This window comes from Micromys minutus (genome assembly GCF_963924665.1).
Source record: "Micromys minutus genome assembly, chromosome: 10".
Lineage (NCBI taxonomy): Eukaryota > Metazoa > Chordata > Mammalia > Rodentia > Muridae > Micromys > Micromys minutus.
This window is the reverse complement of record NC_137979.1, coordinates 53,781,470-53,797,031: the sequence shown is the minus strand read 5'-3', so window position 1 is coordinate 53,797,031 and position 15,562 is coordinate 53,781,470.

Here is a 15,562-nt window from a genome sequence, read left to right as displayed (position 1 = left end):
GACTGGGTTATGAGACTAGATATCCTTCTGCAGCTGTTTCCAGAAGCTTACCCCTTCCCTTCACCTTCTTCCTCCTGATTTCATTACTTCCACTTTAGCACCGTCTGTGTTCAGGGAGGAGAGAAAAATAGCATCCCTGTTCTCAGAACCCAGCAGGTACTTCACAGCCGCCCACACCTGCCTGCCTCCCACCCAGAGAGACCCAGGAAAAAGAAAACAAGCTTCAGGAATAGCTGGCAGGCAGGGGGCTCAGCATCCACAGCAGCCTTGAGTTCAGGTCCCTTTCCTAGGTGGCAAAAGCCATCATGGGGAAGCATGGTCTAATGGGTAGGGGACATAGCAGAACGAGACTCTCAGTGTCTGTGACAATGAGCAGCCCAGGGGGCAGCAACGGGATTTGGCTGGGACATAACACTGTAGAAATGCTTTTACTATTCTAGCACTTGACGAAAATAACACCTTGATTCCTAGAGTTAATACAGAGAAGGAAAATGAAATCCTATCTCTGGGAAGACAGTACTGTCATACTTAACAACCAGATAGCCTGGCCATCATATTTGTCTTCACAGCTTCTTGTGCTGGCAAAGAGATCCTGTAGTAAATGCCAATGGGGCTCACATCTATTGATATTGTACATATGGTGTGTGGGGGTTGTATGGGGTGATGTATGATGTGTAGTATATGTGTGGGTGTTGATATGTGTGTGCTCTGTGTGGTGTGTGGGTGTATGTTAATATGCTGTATGTGAGGTGTAGTGTGTGTGGTGTGTAATGTATGATGTGTGTATCATATGTGTGTTATTCGTGTGCTGTGTGTGATATGTGTGTATATTAGTGTGATATGTGTGAGATGTATTGGGTGAGTTTGTGTGCATGTGGTGTGTGTGCTGTGTGTGGTGTGTGGGTGTATGTGAGGTGTGTGTGGTGTAGTGGGTGTGTGGTGTGAGTGTGGTGTGTAACGTATGATGTGTGTACGGTATGTATGCTATTTGTGTGCTGTGTGGTGTGTGTGTATTAGTGTGATATGTGTGAAATGTGTTGGGTGTGTTTGTGTGTATGTGTGGTGTGTGGTATGTGTGTGTAGTGGGTGTTGTTTTGTATTAGTGTGAAATTGTGAGACGTGTTGGGTGTGTGTGTCCGAGCACCCAAGCACTGCATACAAAGTGTTTGTGTACATGCACAAGTGTGAGAGCATGAGTAGGGAGAGCAGAGCTCAATGCCAGGTGTCTTAACTGCTCCCTGCCTTATTTCTTTATCGGTTTGCTTTGAGGCAGTATCTCTCACTGAACATGAAACCCATCAATGCTTTCCAAAATGCTGGCCAGGGAACCCCAGGGAATTCGCCTGCCTCTGCCTCTGCCTATCTAGTGTTGGGGTACTGGCACGTGTGCCTCTGTGCTCAGCCTCTTTATGGGAACCCTGGGGATCTGAACCCAGATCCTCGTGCTTGCATAGCAAGCACTGTGTACTGTCCGGTCTTGTGTCAACTTGACAAAGCTGGAGTTGTCAGAAAAAGGAGCCTCCCTTGAGAAAATGCATCTATGAGATCCATCTGTAAGGCATTTTCTCAACTAGTGATCAAGTCTGGGAAGGCCTATTGTGGGTGATGCCATCCCTGGGCTGGTAGACCTGGGTTCTATAAGAAAGCAGGCTGAGCAAGCCAGGGGAAGCAAGCCAGTAAGTAACATCCCTCCATGTCCTCTGCATCAGCTCCTGATTCCAGATGTAAGATCCTGTCCTAACTTCCTTTAAAAAAAAAAAAACCAACAATATGGAGGTGTAAGCTGAATAAACCCTTTGTTCCCCAACTTACTTCTTGGTCACCATGTTTTGTGCAGGAATAGAAACTCTGACTAAGACAACCTGTATCAACTAAGCCTTCTCCCCACTGCCGCATTAAACAGCTTACACATGCAGAAACACATGAAAAAGAGAGAAAGGCCATAAAGCCTATTAAAAATTCCAATTTAGGTTTCCTGGAAGAAAAGCACCATCCGAATCAAGCTAGACAGAGCCCTTCTTGACTTTTACAATATTCATTGGTCTTTTTTGGCTGGATTCCATGCATTCTTTTACTTCTATTTTCAGTTTTTGATGGATCTACAGGGATGTCACCCTTCAGAAGTTGAGAGCATTTTGGAAGTTTGAGAAATGGGGGTTGGAGAGATGGCTCCACAGTTAAGAGCACTTGATGTATTTGCATTAATTATATATAATTTAAAATGTATTCTGAACCTATGAGAACAATGAGCTTTGCTTTTTGACAGATGAGTCATTTCAAGATTCACTTGGGCAGACACACGCAGAACATATATACTCTACATTCTAGCAGCTCAAACTAGTTACAATGTACTTCAGCTGTGAGTTTCTGTGTAACTAATTATCCTGTATTATCAACACTTGCTGTCTCTCAGGTTTTATTGGGTGGGAGTTTGGGGCAGCTTGGCAAAGAGGACTGTTCCTAACTCCTCGTGAAATGTCAACGATTCTTGTCCTCAGACATTTTTGTGCTCAGACATCTCCGTGAGTCTTTCTGTTGGTTTATATCTTTTCCTTTGTTACTTTTAATTAAGAATGCCTTGTCGCTGTGTTACATAGAGATGGTTAAAAATCCTGGAAATGGGGCTGAAGAGATGGCTCAGTAGTTAAGGTCAAGCACCAGATGCACTTGTAGATGATCCAGGTTCAATTCTCAGAACCCACACTATTCTCTGCAACCACTTGCAACTCCAGTTCCAGAGGATCTGGTGGCCTCTTCTGGCCTCTTCTGGCCTCTTCTGGTCTCCATGCTTGTGGTTACCCAGACATACATGCAGGTCAACATACTTACACATATAAAAATGTAATTCATCTTGTTCTGAAATCTTGAAAAATATGGAAAAATCAAGACAAAAATAGTAAATCTCACTGATCATCACACAACCTGAGAGACCACTGATGACACCTGAGAGTGTTTCTTTTCTTCTTGCATGTCCTCTTACCCTGTGTCTCTTTTCTTTTTGCATGTCCTCTTACCCTGTGTTTCTTTTCTTCTTGCATGTCATCTTACCCTGTGTTTCTTTTCTTCTTGCATGTCCTCTTACCCTGTGTTTCTTTTCTTCTTGCATGTCATCTTACCCTGTGTTTCTTTTCTTCTTGCATGTCCTCTTACCCTGTGTTTCTTTTCTTCTTGCATGTCATCTTACCCTGTGTTTCTTTTCTTCTTGCATGTCATCTTACCCTGTGTTTCTTTTCTTCTTGCATGTCTTCTTACCCTGTGTTTCTTTTCTTTTTGCATGTCATCTTACCCTGTGTTTCTTTTCTTCTTGCATGTCATCTTACCCTGTGTTTCTTTTCTTTTTGCATGTCATCTTACCCTGTCGGGCATGCAGTGGGCATCACCTGTCTTGCTTTTCCAAGTGTATCTATTGCCATGAACACACGACATTGCAAACCTTAATCAAGTCATTAAGAACTCTTTATACTGGTTTGTTTGTTTGCTTGTTTGTTTGTTTAAACAAAATCTTACTGTATAGCCCAGGCTGGCCACAAGTCATAAGGGAGCCCAGGCTGGCTATGGTAGTTTAAATGAGAAGTATCCCCAATAAGTTCAGTCATTTGAAGGCTTGGTGTCCAGTTGCTTGTGCTGTTTGGGAAGGTGAGCCTTGCTGAAGGAAGTGCATCACTGGGAGTGGGCTTTGGGAGATGGTACTTTCACTCCCACCTCCAGTTCTCCACTTAATGCTTTAGTTAAAGATGTGAGTGTTCAGCTTCCTGCCGCCACATTTCCACCCCATCGTGATGTCCTCTCAGCTCATCCTTCTGGAACAATAAATCATAATAAACTTTTCCTTAAGTTGTCTTTCATCATGGAGTTCTATCACAGCATCAGACTATCTTAGTTAAGGTTTTACTGCTATGCACAGACGCCATGACCAAGGCAACTCTTATAAGGACAACATTTAATTGTGGTTGGCTTACAGGTTCAGAGGTTCAGTCCATTATCACCAAGGTGGGAACATGGTGGTATCCAGGCAGGCATGGTGCAGAAGGAGCTGAGAGTTCTACATCTTCATCTAAAGGCTGCTAACAGAACACTGGCTTCCAGGCAGCTAGAATGAGGGTATTAAAGCCCATGCCCAGAGTGACACACTTCCTTCAACAAGGCCACACTTACTCCATCAGGGCCACCCCCTGGGCCGAACACATACAAACCATCACAGTGACCAATACATTGGCTTTGAATTGGGAAATCCTCCTACCTTAGGCTGCCAGGTCCTGGGAGTACAGGCATAGGCCACCATGTCTAGGCCTCCACTGAACACCTAAAGCATCTACTGGTTTCCACTGTACAAACTGACCTTTGTTGTTAAGTCTGCTATTGTTTTCAGAGCTCTTTATCCTTTGGATAATTTTGAATAATTCAGTAGCCACCACCTTCAATCCCATATCTTCTGCATTTTATCTTATCTCCCCAGTTGGATCCCAGAAACACAACCAAATGTAACCCAGGCTGGTCTAGAACCTATAGTTGAGGCTGTACTTGAACTCACAACCCTCCCAAGTCCTGGTATTACAGGATGTACTTACTGGCTGTACCTGGCTCAAAACCTTGTTTTCTGTACTGATATTTTCTTGCCCCTGGATCAACTGAAAACTAGTAGGAGCTTTTTTCATTTGCTTGCTTTAATGCCATGCTGTTTCTAGATCATTGGCCACCTAGTCATCACCAAAAGTCAACTCATTCATTTATTCATTCAACAAACACTTGGATGCACCCTGCACAATGCAAGAGCCAGGCTGCATACTGGATATGCAGTGGTTGCCACAGCTCTTAGTCAAGAGCATGTTTATCTTCAGCTTCTTTCTGCAGGATCTGAAGCAGCTTGAAGTAAAATACTTCAAACAAATAATTAAGTAGAAATAGGCCATCAGGCACCAAGAGAATAAAAACATATATTTTCCCACCAGAATCAATAAAATCCCTGTCACTGATCTTAAAGTTATCTGTGCATTTCCTGGAAGCCAAACAAAGTGGGAGCCATGATGGTCAGTCACATGACTCTTTCCTGGAACCTTATGTCTCTGGGAAAGAAAGCATTTTCTATTACTGAGTTCCAAAAGAAACTCCCAGGAACGATTTTGTTGAATCAAAGAGGCATTGTCAACATTAAAAAAAAAAAATTAGTGACATTTTCGATGTTTTATTTTTCTTTTTGAGATAAGGCCTCCTGTAGCACAAGACTGGCTTCTAAGTCCTGATGCCCCTGCCTCTAGCTGGGAAGACAAGCCTGTACCCCTGAAAAGTAGCTGTCGCATTGGAGTGAGTGGCTTCGTTCTTTCTCTCTCTCTTTCTTTTAAAGACAATCAATTCGGTGGCCTCTCTCCCCTGGCCTGTCTTTAGTGATTTGCATCAACCACTCGGTACATATAAAGATGAAATTTTATGAAGGTGACCGATGGGGATGTACAAGCCAGAGTCTAGAAATGTAACCAATGACAGGGCCCAGCTTGGTCCAAGAAAAGAATTTAGAATTCCTGGAGGAAAAAGAACAAGGAGGTGCCATGTTTTATCTGTCAGCTTGGCCAAAGTTAAAAGCCTGCTTTAAAGATTAAAACCCAATTTTGGCAGGAGTTGGGGAAACCAGCCCTCGCCTACCCAGTGGGTGGGAACAGAAATTGGTGTAATAATTTCAGAGGGCAATTTGGCATTTTTGCAACAGCAGTCTTTAAATGGTGCTTATGCACAGCTCTTCTACTTTGGAAGACATTTTCAAAGGAAAAAGAGAAAAACAAAACAGCACACAGAGCCTTAGGTGGTGGGACTTCCTTCTCCCAGGCTGTCAGGAGTAAAGATGGCACAGCCCGGTACTGTGGAGATCCAGGTGGACCTCTGCAGTCACCCACTTAGGCTTATCCATTCTCACATATATCTGTTTATCCATTTATTCATCCATTCATTTACTCCATTTGTGTGGCTGTGCCTATAGCATGTGGGTCTGAACTCACGTACGCAGGTACGCACACATGTGCATGCATGTGGAAGCCAGAGGACAACCTGAGATGAGGTTCCTCCTGGGGTTTTCTGCTTGCTCTTTTGAGATAGGATCTCTCACTGAGACCTGGAACTTATCAATTAGCCTATGCTGGTCAGCCAGCCCTGGGTGTCTGCCTGCCCCTGCACTCCCAGCGCTAGGACTACAAGTTCACTCCACCATGACTGAATTTTTACTTAGGATCAGCCCAAGTCCTTAGGCTTGCATAGCAAGTGCCTTACTGACAGAGCCACCTCAGCCACCTCAGCCACCTCAGCCACCTCAGCCACCTCAGCCACCTCAGCCCACCTCAGCCACCTCAGCCCACCTCAGCCACCTCAGCCACCTCAGCCACCTCAGCCACCTCAGCCACCTCAGCCACCTCAGCCTACCTCAGCCACCTCAGCCACCTCAGCCCACCTCAGCCCACCTCAGCCACCTCAGCCACCTCAGCCACCTCAGCCACCTCAGCCACCTCAGCCACCTCAGCCTACCTCAGCCACCTCAGCCTGCCTCAACTACCTCAGTCCATCTTAGCCACCTCAGCCACCTCAGCCACCTCAGCCCGCCTCAGCCCACCTCAGCCACCTCAGCCCACCTCAGCCACCTCAGCCCGCCTCAGCCACCTCAGCCTACCCCTTATCCAACTCCTCCCCCTTTAAAAACTTGTGATCTTGAAATAATTTAAGACTTGAAACAGTATAGACTCTTTCCATCTGTCCCCCAGCCAGTTTCCCCTGTGATTTTTATCTTCACAGGCAAGCATATGAATAGAATGGCTGCCCCACTGAAGACCTAGAGAGTTCGCCCATGTCCACACACACACACACACACACACACACACACACACACACACACACACACACACAGTGTGGGAGAACAGCTGCTATGAGATTCTACCACATGGACAGGCTCATGAGGCCACCATCACTGTCACCAGGATTTTGAACGTGTTCTTTTCTGTAAGAAACTCACTCCTGCCGGCCTTTTTCAGCCAGACCCCTGGTTCACAGAGTCCTTGGCAAGGAGCACTGCGTTCTGCTGTGATACCATTTGCCATTCTTAGCGTTGGAACACGAAAGCACACGGACCTGCATGAGAACCCGGAGCACAGGCTCCGGGGAGAGAAGACGGGAGAATCCCTGGTGCTTTCTGGTCAGCTGTTCTAGCACAGGAAGTGAGCTCCAGGTTCACTGAGAGGCCCTGTCTCAAAGATAAGGTGGCGAGCCGTAAAGAAAGATAGCCAGCTTTGGACATGGGCACATGTATGCGTGTGCATCTGCACACACATCACTCCAATAAATGGAGGCATATGGGACATGACACGTGCGTGTTTTCTTTTGCTTGACTTCTTTCTTTTCTTTTCCCCAAAGCTTCAGCCAACCTCAGCCCTCCTTAGCCTCTGGCCGTTCTTACAGCTTCCTCATCCATAAACCAATCCTCAGAGACAGAACAGCGGCCCAGGGAGCTTTTGAATGGAGCCTGCGCACCAGGAAACCCACAAAAATACTTTGCCGTGTCCACAGCCGATTTCCACTTGTCCACGTGTCAGGAAATATCCATGTCAGACGCTCACTTCAGATCCATTCACCTGTGGCTGAGGGGAACAGGCTGCTTAGAGATCACAACATGGGCAGGACAGCACACCCTACATGAGGAAGGCACGGGGAAGTTCACCTGAGGACAGAGCTCCACAGGTAATGACTCATTGAAAACAGCTCGGCATCAACGCCTATGAGCTACCCCAGAGTCCTGAGCAGTCTAAGGCTAAGATGACGTGCACCTTGGGGTCTCCGGGACCCTGTTCATTGGAGTAAGCCAACACTAGGTATATCATTTGCTTTGCCTAAGGGGAGTTAGGTGACAGTCTGTGTGACAGAAGACCCCAGTGAGGATTCCTATGGCCTGCTCTTGGTTTGAGGAAATTTTCTAGTTTGGGGTCATGTCCAGAGACAGCAGGTTAATATGAGGCCACATCTGTTTGCAGGAACAGTACACACCAGTGCTAGTGCACTAGAAGACTAACTAGTACTCTAGAATACTAACTAGTACACTAGAACAGTACACACCAGTGTTAGTACACTAGAAGACTAACTAGTACTCTAGAACAGTACACACCAGTGCTAGTGCATATAGAGGTCAAAGGTTGACCTTAGATAACGTCTCCAATCCACTTTATTTTTAGAGGCCAGGTCTCTCATTAAACCAAGAGCTTACTAATTTGGCTCCTTTAGCTAATCAGCTTGGTCCAAGGAATCCCCCTGCTCCACATCCCCACTGTATAGAGTGCCAGAATCTCTGGCATCCCCCTGCCCCCAGCCCTGTTGTCCAGAGTGCCAGGATCTCTGGCATCCCAGAAACCTGCCCAGCTGTTGTGAGACTGCTGGGGGTCTGGACTGGTCCTCACACCTGGGCAGAAAGTGCTGTATTCACCAAATCACCTCTCTAGCAGGGAGCATTGCCCGGAAGACCGTAGCCACAGCAAGAGAATTTAAGAATTTATAGCTAAACAAAACAGAACCCAAAAACAATAAGCAAAGGCTGGGGAAAAAAGATTAAAGGCCAGAGAGAAAACGCTGGAGATTTTATTAGACTGAAAAATGCAGTGTAGTGATTTTGTGAGCATCTATCTAGGAGGAGCAGCTATGTAGGAGAAACACCTATGTAGGAGGAGCACCCCTGTAGGAGGAGTACCTATTGGAGGAGCATTTATGTGGGAGGAGCACCTATGTAGGAGGAGTACCCATGTAGGAGGAGCATTTATATGAGAGGAGCACGTATGTAGGAGGAGCACCCCTGTAGGAGGAGTACCTATTGGAGGAGCACCTATGTAGGAGGAGTACCTATGTAGGAGAAGCACCCCTGTAGGAGGAGCACCTATGTAGGAGGAGCACCTATGTAGGAGGAGCACCTATGTAGGAGGAGCACCTATGTAGGAGGAGTACCCCTGTAGGAGGAGCACCCATGTAGGAGGAGTACCCCTGTAGGAGGAGCACCCCTGTAGGAGGAGCACCTATGTAGGAGGAGCACCTATGTAGGAGGAGTACCTATGTAGGAGGAGTACCTATGTAGGAGGAGCACCTATGTAGGAGGAGCACCTATGTAGGAGGAGCACCCCTGTAGGAGGAGCACCTATGTAGGAGGAGCACCTATGTAGAAGGAGCACCTATGTAGGAGGAGCACCTATGTAGGAGGAGTACCCCTGTAGGAGGAGCACCCCTGTAGGAGGAGCACCTATGTAGGAGGAGTACCCCTGTAGGAGGAGCACCCCTGTAGGAGGAGTACCTATTGGAGGAGCATTTATGTGGGAGGAGCACCTATGTAGGAGGAGCACCTATGTAGGAGGAGCACCTATGTAGGAGGAGCACCCCTGTAGGAGGAGTACCTATTGGAGGAGCATTTATGTGGGAGGAGCACCTATGTAGGAGGAGCACCCATGTAGAGGTGCATCACCATATCCAGGAGACCCTGTGTCATTCCCAGTGACTGGGAAGTTTCTTGACCTCTGCCCCAGCCACTTCACACACCCCTGTCTCCAAGCTCTCGGTAGAGCAGAGCTGAGCAAACGTCAGAATGCTAGCTCTCTGGTCAGTGGTTTTTTTTTTCCCCATTTATTGTGCAAATAGTATGTCCACACCAGGACACATGCAAGTCCAAAAAGTGCTGAGGGTATGGAGCTGTCCCTTGGTGTCTGTGCTGTTAACTTTTTTTGTCAGATGGACACAAACTGGAGTCACCTGGGAAAGAGGAACTTGAGTTGAGGAATTGCCTCCATCAGATTGGCCTATGGATCTGTCTGTGGGACACTTTCTTGACCAATAATTGACTCAAGAGTGCTCAGTCCACTGTGGTCTCACCACCTCTGAATGGGTGACCTCGGTTGTATTAAGAAAGCAGGCTGAGAGCAAACTAGTCAACAGCACCCCCCTCCCATAGTCTCTGCCTCAGTTCCTGCCTTGATGTCCCTCCATAATGGACTATGGCCTGTAAACCGAGTTAACCCTTTCCTCTCCAAATTGGTTTTGGTTATGATCTCTATCGCAGCAACAGAAACTGGACTAGGACAGTAGCCTTGGGGTATCCAAGGATATCAAGATCCACACTGATACTGAAGTACCCTTATGAAACAGATGGGGCAGGATGTGACGCAGCCCACAGTGGAGGCTTGGCAGGTCTCCTAACAGTCCTAGGGGCACTCGGATCTCCTGCACCCAATGCAGGGCTGGGGGGAGTAGGGGTGCATGCAATCACAGCACCGTGGAGACAGGGCAGTCCCTGGGACTTTCTGCCAGTTGGTGGAGCTGAGCCTGGGAGCTCCGGGTTCAGTAAGAGGCCATGTCTAAACAACAGGCTCCAGGTTCCACGAAGGTAGCTCAGCTTGGCTCACCTAACGTGACGGCAGTCACTTCCCATTGCACATGGCGGACTGAGGCTGGACTCCCAAGGCAAAGGCCCAAGGACGGCATGGGAGAGCGGGGGAAAAGGCGGGGAGGGGATAAAAAATGAGAGCCTTTCCATTTCTTTCAGAACAAAGAAAACAGGGCTAGACTCTTGTCACCTCCCAATTACTTGCCTCTCAGGATGACAGGAAATAGCATCTTAAATAGCCATTTCCTAGCTTTGAAGTTAATGAAAAAAACTCTGATATAAGGGAGCTTGCTAGCAGACCCGCAGAGGAGCCGGATGAATCCCTTCTGGCTGTGGCAGCCTTCCACTCTTAGGTCCGGGTGTCTTTTATTCTTATCAGATAAGGTTGGGATCTCCCAGAGACACCAGGCTTGAGTCACCAGAGCTGTTTCACAGAGTTCAGGTGAAAACAAGGAACAGTCTGGAACAGTGGTTCTCAACCTGTGGGTGGCAGGCCCGTGGGAGCCGCGCATCAGATACATACATTATGATTCATAACAGTAGCAAAATTACAGTCGTGGAGTAGCAATAAAATAATTTTACGGCCGGGGGATTCACCACGACGTGAGGAACGGTATTAAAGGGTCTCGGCACCAGGAAGGTAGAAAAACGTCTAGTCTGCAGTTTAAGGTTCCCAGCAGAGACCGCTACCAATTGCCTGGCTCATGAGCCCAGCCAGGAGCTGTCCAGGTGCTGACCGGACAGTTCTCCACACCCTCAGGCTCCAGTTTCTTTCTGGTCCTCCTGCTTATTCTGCTCCACCTAGGGCCCTGCAGTTTCAGCTATTCCTCATAACTTTCTCTGTACTCAAAACGGAGAGACGTCTTCATGTTGTGCATGGGCTCCCCTGACCTTGGAACTGTTTTAGAAGCAATCATCTCGTTACCAAGGGGACGACGACGCAGGAGAGCAGAAGTTGAACAGCTGGCCTTTGAGCGAGCAGAGAGCACAGAACATGGGGAACAGCCGCGCTGGCAAGGAGCGCCGCTGTGGCAGTCACCAGGTGGGAATGCAGGCGGCAATGTCGTCGCCAGGGTTCCACGGGATGCTGTCTTGAGAATAAGGGAAAACATGTTCCTGTGCAAGAAAGGAAATCACTTCTTTGCCTGCTGGGCCTGGAGCTACAACAAGGTGCTTACTGGGCTGTGGGAAGGAGAGAGCGCGGGTAGCTGGAAGGAGCGTGGAAAAAAAAAAAAAAAAAAACGGCTCAGGCTGGCTGATTGAAAGTGCGACTTCGTCCGAAAGAGCGGGGGCAGGGGAGATTATACTAGTGTCCCTATAAAACACAGGTCATGCCTGGCCCAGAAGAGTTAAGTAGAGGAGGAAAGGGGAGTCACTTACAGAGCAAACTCCACAGGCGAAATGGAACTGGTGAACAACACAGCATAGCCTTACCTTCAATGTCCTCATCTGCCTCACCCTCCCCTTTCCCCTCCTCCTTTCCTTCCTCCTCTTCCTCTTCCTACCCCTTCCCCTCCTTTTCCCCTCCTCCTCCCTTCCTCTTCCAACCCCCTCCCCCTTTCCCTCCTCCTCCTCCTCTTTTTCTTCTTCATGTGTCTTCTGGCATTCAGGATGGTTCTCAAATTTACTATGTGCCCAAGGATGACCTCGAACTCCTGAACTAATCCTCCTTCCTCCACTCCCTAAGTGGCCAAATAATTCATATTCATCAGGGTACCTAATCTGTGTGGCACTAGAAATCAAACTCAGGACTGTGTTTGCCTGTCAAGCACTCTACCCACTAGGCCACATCACCAATTCTGGCCTTTTGCTTCTTGAAGCCTACTATTCCTTAAGCCCTGTGGCAAATCACCCTGTCATCCTGGCCTTCCCTCCTTCCCCAGCCTGAGCGGTGTGGCTCAGAACACTCCCTGGTATGATCAGCTCCTGGGACCTGCCCTTGTCTGGGAGCAGCCTGAAGACTGTGGTTTTTGCTCTCACCTTCAGCACATGAAATGCCCATGCAAGCAGGGTGTGAACTTGCCATTTTCCTTTGGGCATTGGCATCTGGCTGTCTCTGGGGGAAATTTACCTCTTTAAGCCTTCAGGGCCCCATAGGAAGTGACGGTGTCCGAGCCGGTAGCCTTGTTTAGAGAATCAACCATGCTAACATGGAGAACACGGTTAGTGTGTGATCGCCTTGAGTAGTGATAGGAACTTATGATACCATCAATCATCCTTCTGAGGGGACAGCTAGAGCTCACACTCAGTTCCTCCCTGCCATCTTCCCTTTCTCCACAGACATAGATAGACCCACGTGTGTGTTCCCAAGTCACACAGATATAAGCCTGACAGGAAAATGTCGATCCCCTTCGTCCTCGGCACCAAGACTGTCCATCAGTGACATCAGTGACAGATTCACCTCAGGCTCACCATGAAGCAGTCATCTCACAGGGCAGGGCAGAGGCACCAGGAAACCCTCTGCGGCACTAACAGTCGGCTCCTGCATGTGGCCTGTATCAATCAAAAGTCATCCAGGAAGTTCTACTGCTCGCTATCACGTACAAGAGCTCAGGCGACAGAAGACATCGTGTCACCTGTCTTCGTGATCCCAAAGGCAGAGGGAATTGGCTGACAGAACAGACACCTGAAAGTGACATCTGTCACCACCTCCAACCTTCTAGGGCCAGGAAGAGGCTGTCAGGAAGCCCCACCCCTGCCCAGGACATAATGGGACATTTTCTTCCACAGGCTTGCAGAACTCAATGGGCAAAGCCGACATACACGTGCAGAGTATGGCAGGGTGTTCCTAATTAAGACCTAACTAGCGTGTGGAGCCTCGGATTCGCTCATCTCTGCTGTGGATTCAGATAAAGCGTGTGTTTCATGAAACTCCTCACCCAACAGGGAGTGCATGAATTATTGAAAGGATTAAAAAAAAAATCCGAGTCAGGGAGGGAGATCTGCTCCATTATTCATCAGACCAGGAGTCCCCTAGTCCCCAAGCACAGCTGCTGGCTTTCACACCTACACCATTTTCCCATTATGTCAACAGGAGCCCGCTGTATCTGCGGCCTCTGAGCAGAGTCCCTCTCCTGCCATTGGAGGTTTGTCCCCATCTGTAGCCAGCCCTGCAGAGCTGGAGACGGAGATGGAACCTCTGCTCAGGGCTGAATGCCTTCCTTTCCCTTCCTGCCCCCAGAACCTGGAGGGCTTTAACAAACCCCTGTTGTGTCTGCTGCAGCTGTAGTGTCCTTGGTAGCCACACCCATCCAACCCCAGCCCATTTGCATCTCAAACATGGGTGAAATGTCCTTCTCTCTGACCGTAGTCCATGCTGGCCACTCCCTCTGCTCCAAACTCCCTCTCACGTCCAGATCTCAAGGCCAGGAAAGTAACTTTGTCCGGTGCTACACCTTTCTACTGACAAGGTCTCAGAAGCCCCCCAGTGGCCCAGAACGTTCAAGACTCTCACCAGTTCAGGCTGCACAGCGAGGAGGGAGCCTGTGCAGAACCGTAACAGAGCACCTCAGCTGAAGTGAGTAAGAATTGCATTGTGGGAAAGTTCGTCAATACATACACCAAGCACAGCCCCCCTAAGAAAGAATTGTACAACTGCCCAAGCCATACCCTGGTTACCGAGGAGTGAGGCTCAGAGAGGTCACAGATTTCTCTCTGAGGTCACACCACTAGCTAGGTGGCAGATCCAGGTTGAAGACCACATTTCAACAAACCCACATCCTTTCTCTCTCAACCACCCAGGTCTTGGGGCAAACTGCCTCGGGCAGGAAGCCAAGAGCATCTCTGGCAATGCCCTTTGTAAAGAGTTTCTAAAGAAAAGGAAAAGGTTGAGCATGGTGGTGCACGCATGCCTTCAAGTCCAGCATAGAGGCAGGTGGATTTCTCTGAGTTCAATGTCCGTTACCCTGGCACTCACTGTGCAGATGAGGCTGGCCTCACACTCAGATCTTCTCTGTCCTTTCATGGCACAGACCCACCACACCTATAGTGTAGTTTGTTCAGCAGGTAGCTTTAGTCTCTTGAAACATTTATCCAACTTTTAGACATTCATTCAACAAACACCCTCCCTCACACCTGCTCAGTGCCAAGCCTTCTGCCTAAGCTCACAGTAAAATCAAGGAGAATGCCAACCAGCTCTCCATTGCCACACTGACGACTCCTGGGCCTAGAGGAGAAATGAATCCTCAGACCACAGGGCGAACCAATAGCATGCAGTGCAGTTTAAAAACGGCAGTGTCCACCCACCATGTCTGGATCAAGTGACCTTAGCTACAAATGGCTTCCGTACAAGTGATGCCTTGAAGTCTAGGGTAAATGTGTTCAGTGCTGGTGTCTGACCACTGGGCAGAGGAAACCGCCGAGTTGGTAAAATGGAAGCAAACACTTGCAGTCCAGTCACTGGGAAGCAGCAAGAGAATCTCTGAGGCTTGCTGGCCAGAGTTCTAGTACACACACAAACACACACACACATACACACATGAGACACACACCACATACACCACACATACTGGAGAGACACACACAAACACACACACACCACACACTACACACATATACACACTGGAGAGACACACACAAACACACACACACCACATACTACACACACATACACACTGGAGAGACACACACAAACACACACACACCACATACTACACACACATACACACTGGAGAGACACACACAAACACACACACCACATACTACACACACATACACACTGGAGAGAGACACACACACAAACACACACACACAAACACACATGAGACATAACACACACATACACACATGAGACACACACCACACACACCACACCACACACACGAGACACCCACATACCACACACCACACACACACACATACAAACACACATGAGACACATACCACACACACCACACATACCACACCACACACACACACACCACACACACACTGGAAAGACACACACAAACACACAAACACACACGAGACACACACATACCACACACCACACACACACACATACACGCACACACACTGGAAACACACACACACACACAAACACACATGAGACACACACCACACACACACACACACACATACACACTGAAGAGGCACACACAACACACACACACATACACACTGGAGACACACACACACACACACACACGACACACACATACACAGACACACACCATACACACA